Here is a 12,985-nt window from a genome sequence, read left to right on the forward strand (position 1 = left end):
CCCACTGAGCCACCCAGGCGCCCCAATATTTTAATCTTTTAAATTATGCTCTAAATCATTCTTTCTTGGAAAAATCATAGAAAACAAAGGAAACAATAAAAACAAAACAATACACAATTAGAACTAGATCTCCACATATTTGTCCTATCATGTATAATAGAATACATGAATCTATTACATTGACTATAAAATAATGATCAACCAGATATGAGACACTTACTTAAAATAAAGTGAGGTTGAAAGAAAAAGAACAAAAAAATATGAATCATGTTGGAAAAAGCAAGATTTGCAATATTAGTATTAAGGCAATTATTAAGGCAAAGCAAAAGGCATTAAAAAATTGAACACTTTTTTAAACAACAAAGAATGCAATCCACAGTATCTCTCAAGGATTTTTGTGCATTTGCTGGGTCATAGGGCAGTTCTATTTTCAACATTTTGAGGAACCTCCATACTGTTTTCCAGAGTGGTTGCACCAGCTTGCATTCCCACCAACAGTGTAGGAGGGTTCCCCTTTCTCCGCATCCTCGCCAGCATCTGTCATTTCCTGACTTGTTGATTTTAGCCATTCTTACTGGTATGAGGTGATATCTCATTGTGGTTTTGATTTGTATTTCCCTGATGCCGAGTGATATGGAGCACTTTTTCATGTGTCTGTTGGCCATCTGGATGTCTTCTTTGCAGAAACGTCTGTTCATGTCCTCTGCCCATTTCTTGAATGGATTATTTGTTCTTTGGGTGTTGAGTTTGTTAAGTTCTTTATAGATTTTGGACACTAGTCCTTTATCTGATATGTCGTTTGCAAATATCTTCTCCCATTCTGTCAGTTGTCTTTTGGTTTTGTTAACTGTTTCCTTTGCTGTGCAAAAGCTTTTGATTTTGATGAAATCCCAAAAGTTCATTTTTGCCCTTGCTTCCCTTGCCTTTGGCGATGTTCCTAGGAAGATGTTGCTGCGGCTGAGGTCGAAGAGGTTGCTGCCTGTGTTCTCCTCAAGGATTTTGATGGATTCCTTTCTCACATTGAGGTCCTTAATCCATTTTGAATCTATTTTTGTGCATCAAATAACAGCTGCAAAACTCAAAAAAACCAAAGCTGCAGAAAACACAAATAGACGTAGAAAGACAACAACAGTATGTAGCTCAGCACATGATACATCAACCAGGTAAGGCTAGAAAGGCCCTAAATAACAATACTGTAAGTTATAGGCAGATATTGCATTTAATATCCTCAAAATAAAAACAACTTTTCAGAAATTCCCTTTAAGCATTTACAAAAATCACATATTAAGTCACAAAAATTCCATGAATTCTAAAATGTAGAAACAGGGGCACCTGGATGGCTCAGTGAGTTAAGCCACTGCCTTCGGCTCAGGTCTCAGGGTCCTGGGATCGAGCCCCACATTGGGCTCTCTGCTCAGCAGGGAGCCTGCTTCCCCCCTCTCTCTGCCTGTCTCTCTGCCTACTTGTGATCTCTATCTGTCAAATGAATAAATAAAATCTTAAAAAAATAAATGTAGAAACAACATAGAACACATGATCACAAGGTAGTCAAGTCAACAAAAATACAAAACAATGACATAAGAAAGTCAGAGTAATAAAATCTTAAAAAAAATTTTAAAAATGTAGAACAACACAGAACACATGATCACAAGGTAGTCAAGTCAACAAAAATACAAAACAATGACATAAGAAAGTCAGAGTTTGAGATAAGCCATTTTTAAAAATATTCAGTGCTATTATCCTTCCCCTTGGTAATAATAGTCATAATAACCCTATTATTATCATATTGATAACAATAACAAAAGTCATAATAAGTCAGCTAGGCAAAGACAACTCTCAACATCGTGGACACGTGTAGATCATCATGAACTCCTTCTAGGTGACGCTGCATGGCGTTGAAGTAGAAAGCATTGTGAAAGGGAGACAAAACCCTCAGCACCGCCTCCAAAGCAGTTTCTTCCATGCAGAGAAGTTAGTTGGCAGCACTCACAGGGAATATTATGTCTTATATTTGCTGTGTCAGCAGAAAAATATCCCAAACGTTCAGTCAAAACCTAGAGCTATTGCTTAAGCCCCTCGTCTGTGGAGCTCCATCGCAGCAGCCCTAGCAAACTGAAACGGGCAATTTTCTTTTCCATTTTTTCCATTTCTTTCTTTTCTATTTTGTGTCCAGCTACACTGGGAGAACCTCTACAGTAACATTGTAATTCCTGTATCTCCGGAAGTCATATTTTAAAATTTTTAGTATATAAAATGTGTATGCATAAAATGTGACATAAAATGTGACATCTAGACTCACATGTTTACCCCTTTATTTCAATCCTAAAAACACACTCACATGTGGAGCTAGATGGAAAAGCTATCCAAATGATACCATGACGCTGATTGGACTTTGCCTCTCCGTATCGCCCCCTCCAGCTATCAGCACAGCGCGAACAGGTGAGGCAGAGCCAAAGCCGCCATTCAGAAGACTCTCTGTTATTAATTAGTTTCAAACCATGAATTATATTATTTCTACTGCCTCAGCTGACCTCAACTTAGCATTTTGCATGTTGTCTTGTGTTCTGGGATTTAACTTGGCAAATAATTCTCTCCTCCTTGTATTCTTGATCTCATTTCCTATTTGTGTATCTGCTTCCCCCAGATCCTGACCTTTATGTGTCTGACCCAGGGCCGGTAATGGGACTAGGTAATGCGACTCCAAATCCTGAATGCTTCTTTTGCTTAATTACTTGGCTTGGTCTTTTGAAACCTGGACACCGCTTTGATCCTCATAGCAGTATTAACTCAGCATGAGTTAACTCAGAACAAAATTGATTATGCTAAGAAGAGTTAAGAGATTTTTGCTCAGTGTTATAGGACTTGGAAAATTTGCGGACACAGACAGAACTCAATACATAAGCTACTAGTAATCTGAATTCTCTCATTTCTCGTCCTCTCTTTTTCTATCCCTGTATATATTTCTGAATATAAAATAATTTTAAAGTTTGGGAAAGAGAGAAATTTGTAAAGAAAATAGAGCCACCTATAAGTCTACTGTGCTCAGAAATAGCTATTGTTAACTTCCTAATCGAGAGAGAAGAAACGTTATCTGTGTGTATCTAACCACATACACATTTTTTAAAAGGATTTTATTTATTTATTTGACAGACAGAGATCACAAGTAGGCAGAGAGAGAAGGGGAAGCAGGGTCCCCGCTGAGCAGAGAGCCTGATGCGGGGCTCGATCCCAGGCATGGGATCATGCCTGAGCCCAAGGCAGAGGCTTTAACCCACGGAGCCACCCAGGCATCCCACATACATATTTTTAACAAAGTTCCTATCATATTTCACATAGTATTTTTACCCTTTTTTAAAATAATGTATCCAGAAGTGATATCTAATAATTAATAACTCAGAGCAGAGGCTGACATTACTGGAGCGGGGTCCTGGTGCCTTGTGTCAACTCTGTAATAGCTACATAAGAGCCCCAGAAAGTTCTATAGAAAGAACCAAGGAAGCCATAGTCGTAGGGACTCTGGTTCCTCAGAGAAGCTACTATACGCCAATCAGTAGAAGTATCTCAGTTTTTTGTTTTATTTATTTTTTATTAAGACTTTATTTTTTAGGGGCACTTAGGTGGCTCAGTCATTAAGTGCCTGCGTTCGGCTCAGGTAGTGAATCCGGGGTCCTGGGATTGAGACCCACGTCACGCTCCCTGCTCAGCGGAAAGCCTGCTTCTCCCTCTCCCACTCCGCCATGCTTGTGTTCCTTCTCTTGCTGTGTGTCTCTCTTCACATAAATAAATAAATAAAATCTTGGGGGGGAAAAAAGAAAGACCTTGTTTTTTAGACCAGCTGTAAATTCACAGCAAAACTGAAAGGAAGGAAAGTCAGAGATTTCTCATGATCCCAGGCACGCCTTTCCCATTATCAATACCCTCTACCCATAGGTACCTTTGTAACAGTAGATGAACTCACATTGACACATCATAATCACCCAAAGTCCATAGTTAAAATATGGTTAATTTTCGGTGTTGCATATTCTGTGGGTTTGGGTAAATATATAGAAACATGTATCCATCACTGTAACATCATACAGAGTATTTTCACTGCTCCAAAATACCTCCATTCCCCCTCCCTACCCCTGGCAACCGCTGATCTTTTTACTGCCTCCATAGTTTTGCCTTTTCCAGAATGTCATGTGGTTGGAATTAACTATGCAGCCTTTCCAGATTGGCTTCTTTCACTTAGTAATATGCATTTAAAGTTCCTCCGTGTCTTTTTATGCTTTCATAGCTCATTTCTTTTTAGCACTGAATAATATTCCATTGTCCAAAGTGGCTGTACTTTTTTGCATCTCCACCAACAATGAATGAAAGTTCTTGTTCCACATCTTCGCCAGCATTTGGTGTTCTCAGAATTCCAGACTGTGTGTAGTAGTATCGCTTTCTACTAATAGGTGTGTAGTGGTATCACTTTTCAATTTGTGTTTTCCTGATGACATATGCTGTATAACATCTTATCCAAATGTTTTAACAACTGGTTAGGGTTATATCAGTGTAAATCAACTGATTAGCATCCCTGAATATATTGTGTTTTAATATCTAGCTAGACAGGAATCAGAAGCCTGATATTTAGGGGCACCTGGTGGCTCAGTCAGTTAAGCATCTGCCTTTGGTTTAGGTCATGACCCCAGTCCCAAGGTCAAGCCCAGTGCTGGGCTCCCTGCTTAGCTCTCCTTACCCCTCTGACTCTCCCCACTCTGGTGCTCTCTCCCTCCCTCTCTCTCTCTCAAATAAATATTTTTTTTAAAAAAAAACCTAACATTTAATGGCTACAAAGTACTTAAATACATGGATATTTCATCCACTACATCTTTATATTGGTCTCCAGCACTTTGTCTTTTTATTGAATCTGTATGTTCACTATTTATTAAAGAAACCATCATTAATTAAATTTCTATAATTCCTCTTAGTTCTCCCTCAAAATTTGATCGTATGATAGCACCTGCCACATCATATTTAAATGATATCCCTAACCTTTTGTTTCTCTTACTGAGCTATGCATCCTGCAAGAATAGGGACTGTGTCCTGGTCATGATTGTGTTGGTGGTGTTGGCTGTTTAATAAATGTCTACTGAAATGAACTGTAGTAATAGTCTAATGTTCTTTCTAATGTTCCCTAGAAGGCTTGTTTGTTTATTTATTTATTTATTTATTTATTTATAAATTTTGGATTTTTTTTTAACGATTTTATTTATTTGACAGAGATCACAAGTAGGCAGAGAGGCAGGCAGAGAGAGAGAGGAAGGGAAGCAGGCTCCCTGCAGAGCAGAGATCCCAATGTGGGGCTCAATCCCAGGACCCTGAGATCATGACCTGAGCCGAAGGCAGAGGCTTATTTATTGGCCTAGACGCCTTATTTATTGGCCTCAATTAATATCTAGGTTTTAGTGGATTTTTAAAAATATAAACCATCATAAATTTTCACATTACTTTCATCTTCCCTCTGCCTCCTCTAGGCAGGCCTAATTAAAAACCACTTTGGAGGTAAGTCTACTGTATTTGAGAATTTTTCAAAGCCTTCTGTTGAGGAAATTCTTCTCAGCATTCCAGTCCAGTTAGTCGAATGACCACTGGGATCCTATTTTATTCACAGAGATGTCAGTAGTGAGTGATCATGATAACTTCATCTTGCCCCGTCTGATCTGAACTTGGAAACTTAGGAACTTGTGCTTGATGTTCATACATTCGTTCATTCAATAATTCATTATATCTTTATTGAACTCATATTACCTGCCAGATCTGTGGATCGACAGATAAATAAAACATAGTCTCTACCTTTGAGGAATTCCAGATTAGTGGGGGAGGCACGTTCTATACCACAACATAGTAAGTTTCATAAGATATTTATACACAGTGTAAAAATGCACTGTATTGTCATATTTTGACACTTCACTTCCTCTATGGGAGGAATACCCTAACCAAGTTTAAAAAAACACTTTACCCCTACTAGCAAAATAAGGCTTCCTAAGCCCTTCATTATTGGGAAGTTTTAAATAAGAATTTTTTTAAAGCTTTAATTTTCTGAACAGCACTTCTTGTCAATATCAGAGAGCACATGACTGATAAAGGAAAAAGGAAAAAGAAAAGTAGAATCTTTAAATGTTTTCTAGCAATGTTAAAAATCTTCCCAGTCACTAAAATATTTTCATACCACATCACAAAGAGAAGATGCTTGATAACTTATCTTTACATTACCTGTCTCATGAAAATGATTGTTCAAGAGCCTAAGGCTTACAAAAATCAAGCACGGGAATTAGTTACAATGATACCATTGTGTATAAGTAAACTTACACTTGCCTTCTGTGAGAAGCTTTTAATAATTATACCTAACATATCTGACACACGGGAACAAATCATTTTCTTAATACATCCTTTTTCTTGGCAAGAAAATCATTTTCAAAAAAATCATTAAATGAAATAAATAATGATTATGGCCAGAAAGGAAACTCAAACAGCATAAAATTTCTTTTATTAAATTTCATTACATAATCATGCTTGTAATGAATAATTAATTTTACAGTGAAAAGGAAAAAAAGTAATAGATTAGTTCTTTTTAATTATATTTAAGGATTTTTTTGAAAAGGGAACAACATATGGGTTTGTTGCACTAATAACTACATTAAAATGTAATAACAATTAAGTGCCATTTAACAAATATAATAATTTTAAAAGAATGCATTTTTTATTTTCAAGATACTATTTAAATTCAGTAATAAGTTTCATGTATGAATTAAATTTGTGTTTGATGAGCAAAAATATTACACCTAGTAGCTTATAGTTTCACTGCTTTACATTTTAAATACAAAGAGAAACTCCAAGGGATCATACAGCATTATATAATTGAAATAACTCAAGTTCTATGTCTTTTGTCTTTCTAATCACTGTTTATGAGTCACTGGTTTTCCATGTTTATTTCTGAGCCACTATTTAACAGGAATGTGTAATGTCTTTTATTAAATTCAACAATGACTTCAGAGATAGTTTAGAACTCAGACCCACAAAATATTTTTTTCAGGGAGAAATATTTTATCACTGACATTATTTAGAATTGCTGACATGTAGAAAAAAATAAAAAGCAGACTGTAAAAATTAGTTTTATTATTGTCTTTAAATTCTAAAGACAATGATTTCCCTTAGTTGACTGCTCTGGGGCAAACATTTCCATCCCAAAGCCCTTGGAATGGCACTTACTAGACCATTTACCTAATGGTACTGTCACTTCTACAAATAATATTGTTTCATGATTACATTTCTGCACAGGTCACTGTGCTAGGTACTCTCATTATTTCCTTTGAGGCTCCCCACACTTTGACAGGGCAAGTACCATTCCTTACTCTTATTTCATGGATGAGGAAACAATCTTTGGGACATTAGGTAACTTGGTTCAGGTCCCATGAACAATAACATAGTCGGTGTTCAAGCTCAGGTCTGTCTGATTCAGAAGCCATAATCCAGCCAATCCTGCTTCTATTTTTTTCATGCAACAGGTATGAATTGAGTGCCTTCTGCAAGCAATTAATAGAGGACTGTATAAGAAACAGTTCTTGTCAGCAAGGGTTCTAAGATTAGTCAAGCACCTGCTTTCCCCAGACACGGTCACTCTCCTATGATGATCACCATGGATTGATTTTCCCTATTGTGAAACTTCATCTCAGGGTTGTCATAGAGTATATAATCTTTAGTGTCTCCTTTCCCCCCCCCTCTCTCTTTTCTGTTCTCTCTTTCTGGGACTCCTATTAATCAAGTGTTAGAACTTTGATCTTGAAGACTGACACTCCAATTTTTATAGCTTTTCTATTTTCTCCTTGTTTGTTCTTCTTTCTGATTTCCTCATTCATGACTTCCAACACCTGCATGTTTAGAAGTCCCCTGTTTTTCCTAACTGCTGAAGTCTCTCAGAGTTTTCATTTCCTTAAGTGATTTATAATATTTGAACGAGAGCTCACTTCCAACAGAAGTTGTTCTTTATTTCCTAGCTTGAGGCACAGTCCTAATGAGTATACTGTATTTGTCTCCTAGATGGGCCCCTTCATGTTTCACTGGGCCGGGCCAATGGCCACTGTTTTGGCAAAGGGTCCCTGCACCTTGTGAGAAGTATGAATGTGGACTCCACGCTCACGCACGGTGCAGTCTAAATTCCTCTGGGCTGCTTTCTCTCCCCTGATTTTAGGTGGATGGATGGCTTCTTTGATGTTTCTCCCAGTCAATTTCACAGAAGCAGTCTTTTGGGACTGCTGGCTTTTTGCAAGATGGTTATCTTTAGTTCCCAACAAGAATATGACCTGAGGCTTGTATTTAAAAAAAGATTAAAGAAGACAATTTAGAGGATACAAAAAAAAAAACAACCTTTATTTAACACTTCATGAAGTGGACAGTCTCCATTCGGAGAACCACAAAAATGGGGCAGAAAAAATGGGTTTATATGATAAAGAATAAAGACCAGGGAAGAAAAAAATAGAAAGTATCAGAGTAGCTGGAGCCACATAGTCACCCTTCTTTGGCAATGAGAAAGAATAAGGAAATAAATATGGGACCCAGAGTTAACTTACATCTGGGGATTGGCTGATTGGGAGATACTGCATTTCCGTGCAAGTGGAGCATTTACAGGGATGTGAAAACTATCATTTAAATTTCAGTTTGCTGACCTGGCACCCCAGCTCCATTCTGGGCCTAGAAGTTCACTTCACATTTTAGTGTCTTCACTACTGTCAGAACCCCAAGACCCAAAAGATAAGGCCTATAAACCCTCGCCTCCTTCAGCTGTAGCTCTTGTTTACTACTGAGATTTTAAGTAGACTCTTCACTTCTGGCACCCAAGGATTTCATTCTCTTAGTTTTAAGCCTTTTTTTTTTCTTATATTTTATCTAGGATTTCCCCCCCACACACACCCACTTTTTTTTTTTTTTTTTTTGAGGGAATGGTTTTGAAACAGTTTCGTATCCATCTTTCCATCCCCCCGCTCCTTACTTCCCTCGACCGCCCAGCAAACACCCACCTCCTCCCATTAATTCCATGTTGGCTTCTCCCTCCCTTCTCTAGATTCTCCATTGCAAACACCCAGCAATGAGGTCAGGCAACTAGAATCTTCCTTAGAAGGGTCTTTCTTACTGGCTACTTGGAGTAGAAAAGGCTGCAAACATCCGTAGGTATGTAACGTGAAGGCTGTTATCCTGCTGCTTATAACTGATCCAGTGAGTGAGTGAGTCAATGGACTTTAAAAGATGTAAAATCAGAGTCATTCATGTAAAGACAGAATTTTAGCTGCATTCTTCCCCTATTACAAAAGTCTTTCAGGGAGGATACACCACTGGGCACAAAGTTAGGAGAATATTTCATTTCAATGTTTTACTAGCAAGGTTTCAGAATGGTGATTTTCTTTATAAGATAGGGAAGTAGCAGGATCTGAAGACAAAAGGCAAAGCTCAGCCTGAAAACATGCTATATGAAGGAGTTAAATTTTCCTTTTTCTTAGACTCCTGGTTATAGGCCTATTTCGCATCCATTTTGAATCTTCTCCCTACATTCTAATTGCTTCCCCTGAGCCAGTAGCCTTCAGCACAGTCCTCTTAACATAACCTTCCCCTCATCACTTCTCCTTTGAATTTCACACAACAGTGAGGTACAACAGTTGGAGGTGGGATAATTCTGGAGTTTGAGGTGGTATCTGTCCTACCACAATATAAGCAGGGGCACAAGGCAAATGTAAGAGAAGCACAAAGAGGCATCTGCAATATGAATCACTTAGGAGGGGACTTAAGGGTATTAATGATGATGGTAATAGTAGCTGGCACTGATCACATCCTATCATTTACCAGGCATTAACCTAAGCGCTTTGCATAGACAACATCATTTCGATCTGACACTAGCTACTATGGCTATTTCCAGTTTACAAATTAGGAAATGGAGACAGAGTGTTAAAATAACTTTCTCAAGATCAGACAACTTGTGACTAGTAAGAAAGTGACAGAGAAAGGGGGGAAAAGGCAAGGAGAACCCTAGAGTTGCCCAGGAATCCCAAGCAGCCGCAGCTCATGGACTGTCTATTTATTGTGCTGCAGATCTGTCATAATGCCTTCAGTCTCCGAGTCTCTTCATTCCCAATTTCAAATCCCAAAAGAGTGCATCCGATAGGCCCAGCTCTGTTTTGTCCCTGGTAAATTACTGAGCGAGGATCAGAAAGTGCAGCAATGTACTACAGATATGGACACCCCTATATATGAGCCGTGCTGCCCAGAAACGTGGTAGTGGGGGTAAATGGGTAGCCACCCCAAGAAGCATCTCCTGTACAACCTAACAATGTTAGAAAGTATCATGTGTGTATGTGTACCATGTTCTGCAGCTGACATATGATCCAAGGATAAGAATTACATTCATTAAAATATATAGCATGTATGTTTTTATTATTTTTTGGTTTCTCTAAAGTGTGTATGTATATTCAATGAACTGGGATCCATCTATTATTTCATTTTCCTTAATATGGAAAACTCCCTGAAGAAACTCAGTTTTCACTGAAATGATAAGCCTTCAATTTCTGTTACTCTTATTTCTCACAGCATGCTATTCTCGCTACCCTGAATAACCACCTGCTGAAAACAGTGAAAACTGCTAGATTAAAAAAAAAAAATCAAATACACTGATGAACTGGTAAGAAATGAAGGAATTCTCAAAAAGGAACTAAAGAAAGAAAGGAAGCAAAATGAGAGGAACCTGAGAATAAGTAAAGGCCAAAGTGGGATGTTGCTAAGAGATTATCTGTCAAATTCTGGACACCTACAGCTCCTGCTTTGGTAGCTGTGCAGCATGCCAAGGTCAGGAAAGAAAGCCAAGAATTCATCTAAGAGTAGGAATCTAACATGGGGCAAATCTGAGGCCCCAAAAGGCTGCATTCCCAGTGTAAGCGTGAAAGAGAAAGAGATCTGATGCACAAGTCAGTAAAGATACATGGTTGACTTGACCTTGGAATCCAGAAATGGAAGATAAAGTCTCTTCTGAGAATGTCCTCTGAGATTCAAATCCAAGCCACTTGGATCTGAGGCCAAATGAAATCTATCCGTGCAGTCCAAACACTTTAAGTGGAAAATTTAATCTGGTTGTAGGGTTAATGGTGCCTCCATGCAACTTGCAGAAGAAAATACTGTCTAGGAAAACTCAATTTTAACTCTGGCTTTAGAGAATCCTGACAGTTATAACCCCAGAAACTTGAGAGCAGAATCCAAAATCATAGCCCACAAAGAAATAGACACCATGAGCAAAAGCTAGAAGAAAAAACAAATAGCACAAAAGACCCATAAAACTTTCAGTTTGGGATTTAACAGACATAGAAGAACACAGACAATTTAATGTTTATGTTATGCTAATGTGTTTAATTTGTATAAGAAATTAGAAAATGGTTCAAAAAGAACTAAATAGAATTTTTAAAAATAAAAAGCTATTTGAAAATATTGAGATGGACCATATGAAAGACAAAAAAAAAAAAAAAAAAAAAGGCGGGGGGATAAAGTGAGAAAGTCTTAGAGATGTTCCATAGATATTCTAAGAGCTAATGGAGAAGATGGAAAACAAGCAAATAGGAGAGATAATGGTTGGTAATTTTCTGCAATTTTTCCAGGACACTAATCCTGAGATGGAGCAATCCTTTAAAATCCTAAGCATGGTTTAAGATTTTTTGAATGGTAAGAAGGAAGAAGAGGAAGAAAGAAAGAAATGACTAGATCCCTAAATTCACCACTGAGAAACCACAAAACCATCCAACAAATCTTAAAGGCAGCCAGAAGAAATGAAGGTAGGAAAGGAGTGGAGGAGGAAGACTGAAAGCACTAGATTTTACATAAAAGCACAGAAAGTAAACTAGGTTAATTATTAGAATTGAGGTAAGTTTCCTTCGACATTCATCAACATGACAGATAAGTATCCCTACTAAGAGCAATGCAAAAAAATCTCGAGTATAAGAAAAGGTAAGGGAGGGCTAAAGGTGGAAACTCAAATGCATAAAATGTTTCAACTCCAATCTGAAAAATATAAAAACAGAACATTAAATTATGATCCAAAGACAAATTTTCCCAAAACACGAAAAGAAGTAAGACAGGTGGGAAAAAAAAAATCCCCAATCTTTACTGAGTGCAAACGTTTTTAAGAAAAAGGTAATTGACCAGTGAAGATCTAAATATATCAACGGGTGAGCAGTTTCGGGGAGGACCCAAAAGGTAGAAAAAGACACAGCCCAGGACTATAGACAGCCAATACAGGCTATTTACTTAACATAATTAAGTTATTCTTAGGATAGCTCATTAGATATTAAGTCTTCATCCGTTATTTCCGCTTGCTCGCTATTTCTTCTTTGGCGGGGAAGCCGGGGGTGCAGGTTCTACGTAGAGCTTAATCACATTACGATGACGATGAGAGAGCGCAACATAAAATATGCAAGACTGTCGAGGGCTATCTGTATCTTTTAATATGGGAAATTCATATTCACCCCCATATACTTAGTGACACTATTTTAGTTACAAGGAAGCCCACCAGACGCCCCATTTACATTTTTAGCAGTGTGATACCAAGGATAAATTCCAACAAAGAGTTCTGTTTTAAACAATCCAAATCGTCCGAACTTTGCTGATTATTCTAGCGTCAGAACATTTTCTATTTGCTTAGCACTCTTTGAAAACTATGACTCACAAACGCCAGGACATGGAATTGTAGCAGTAAAGAACAGGTGAAAAGTTGTTCCTAGTTGTGTTCTGCAGGCGCATACAACTCCCGTCGTTCCCTGTGCAAAAATCAACAAATAAACAGAGGCACCGCATTTCAGATTCTCTTGCGCGCCGTACGAAGGACAACTGGTTTTTGTAGTTTCTACACTGGTAGCTGCCAAGCATATTAATCCTTGCTGGGAGGGAATCAAACTACACTTCCCATAAAGGCGCGGGGCCGGCCTCCGGTCGG

The sequence above is a fragment of the Neovison vison genome, chromosome 4 (genome assembly GCF_020171115.1).
Source record: "Neovison vison isolate M4711 chromosome 4, ASM_NN_V1, whole genome shotgun sequence".
NCBI lineage: Eukaryota > Metazoa > Chordata > Mammalia > Carnivora > Mustelidae > Neogale > Neogale vison.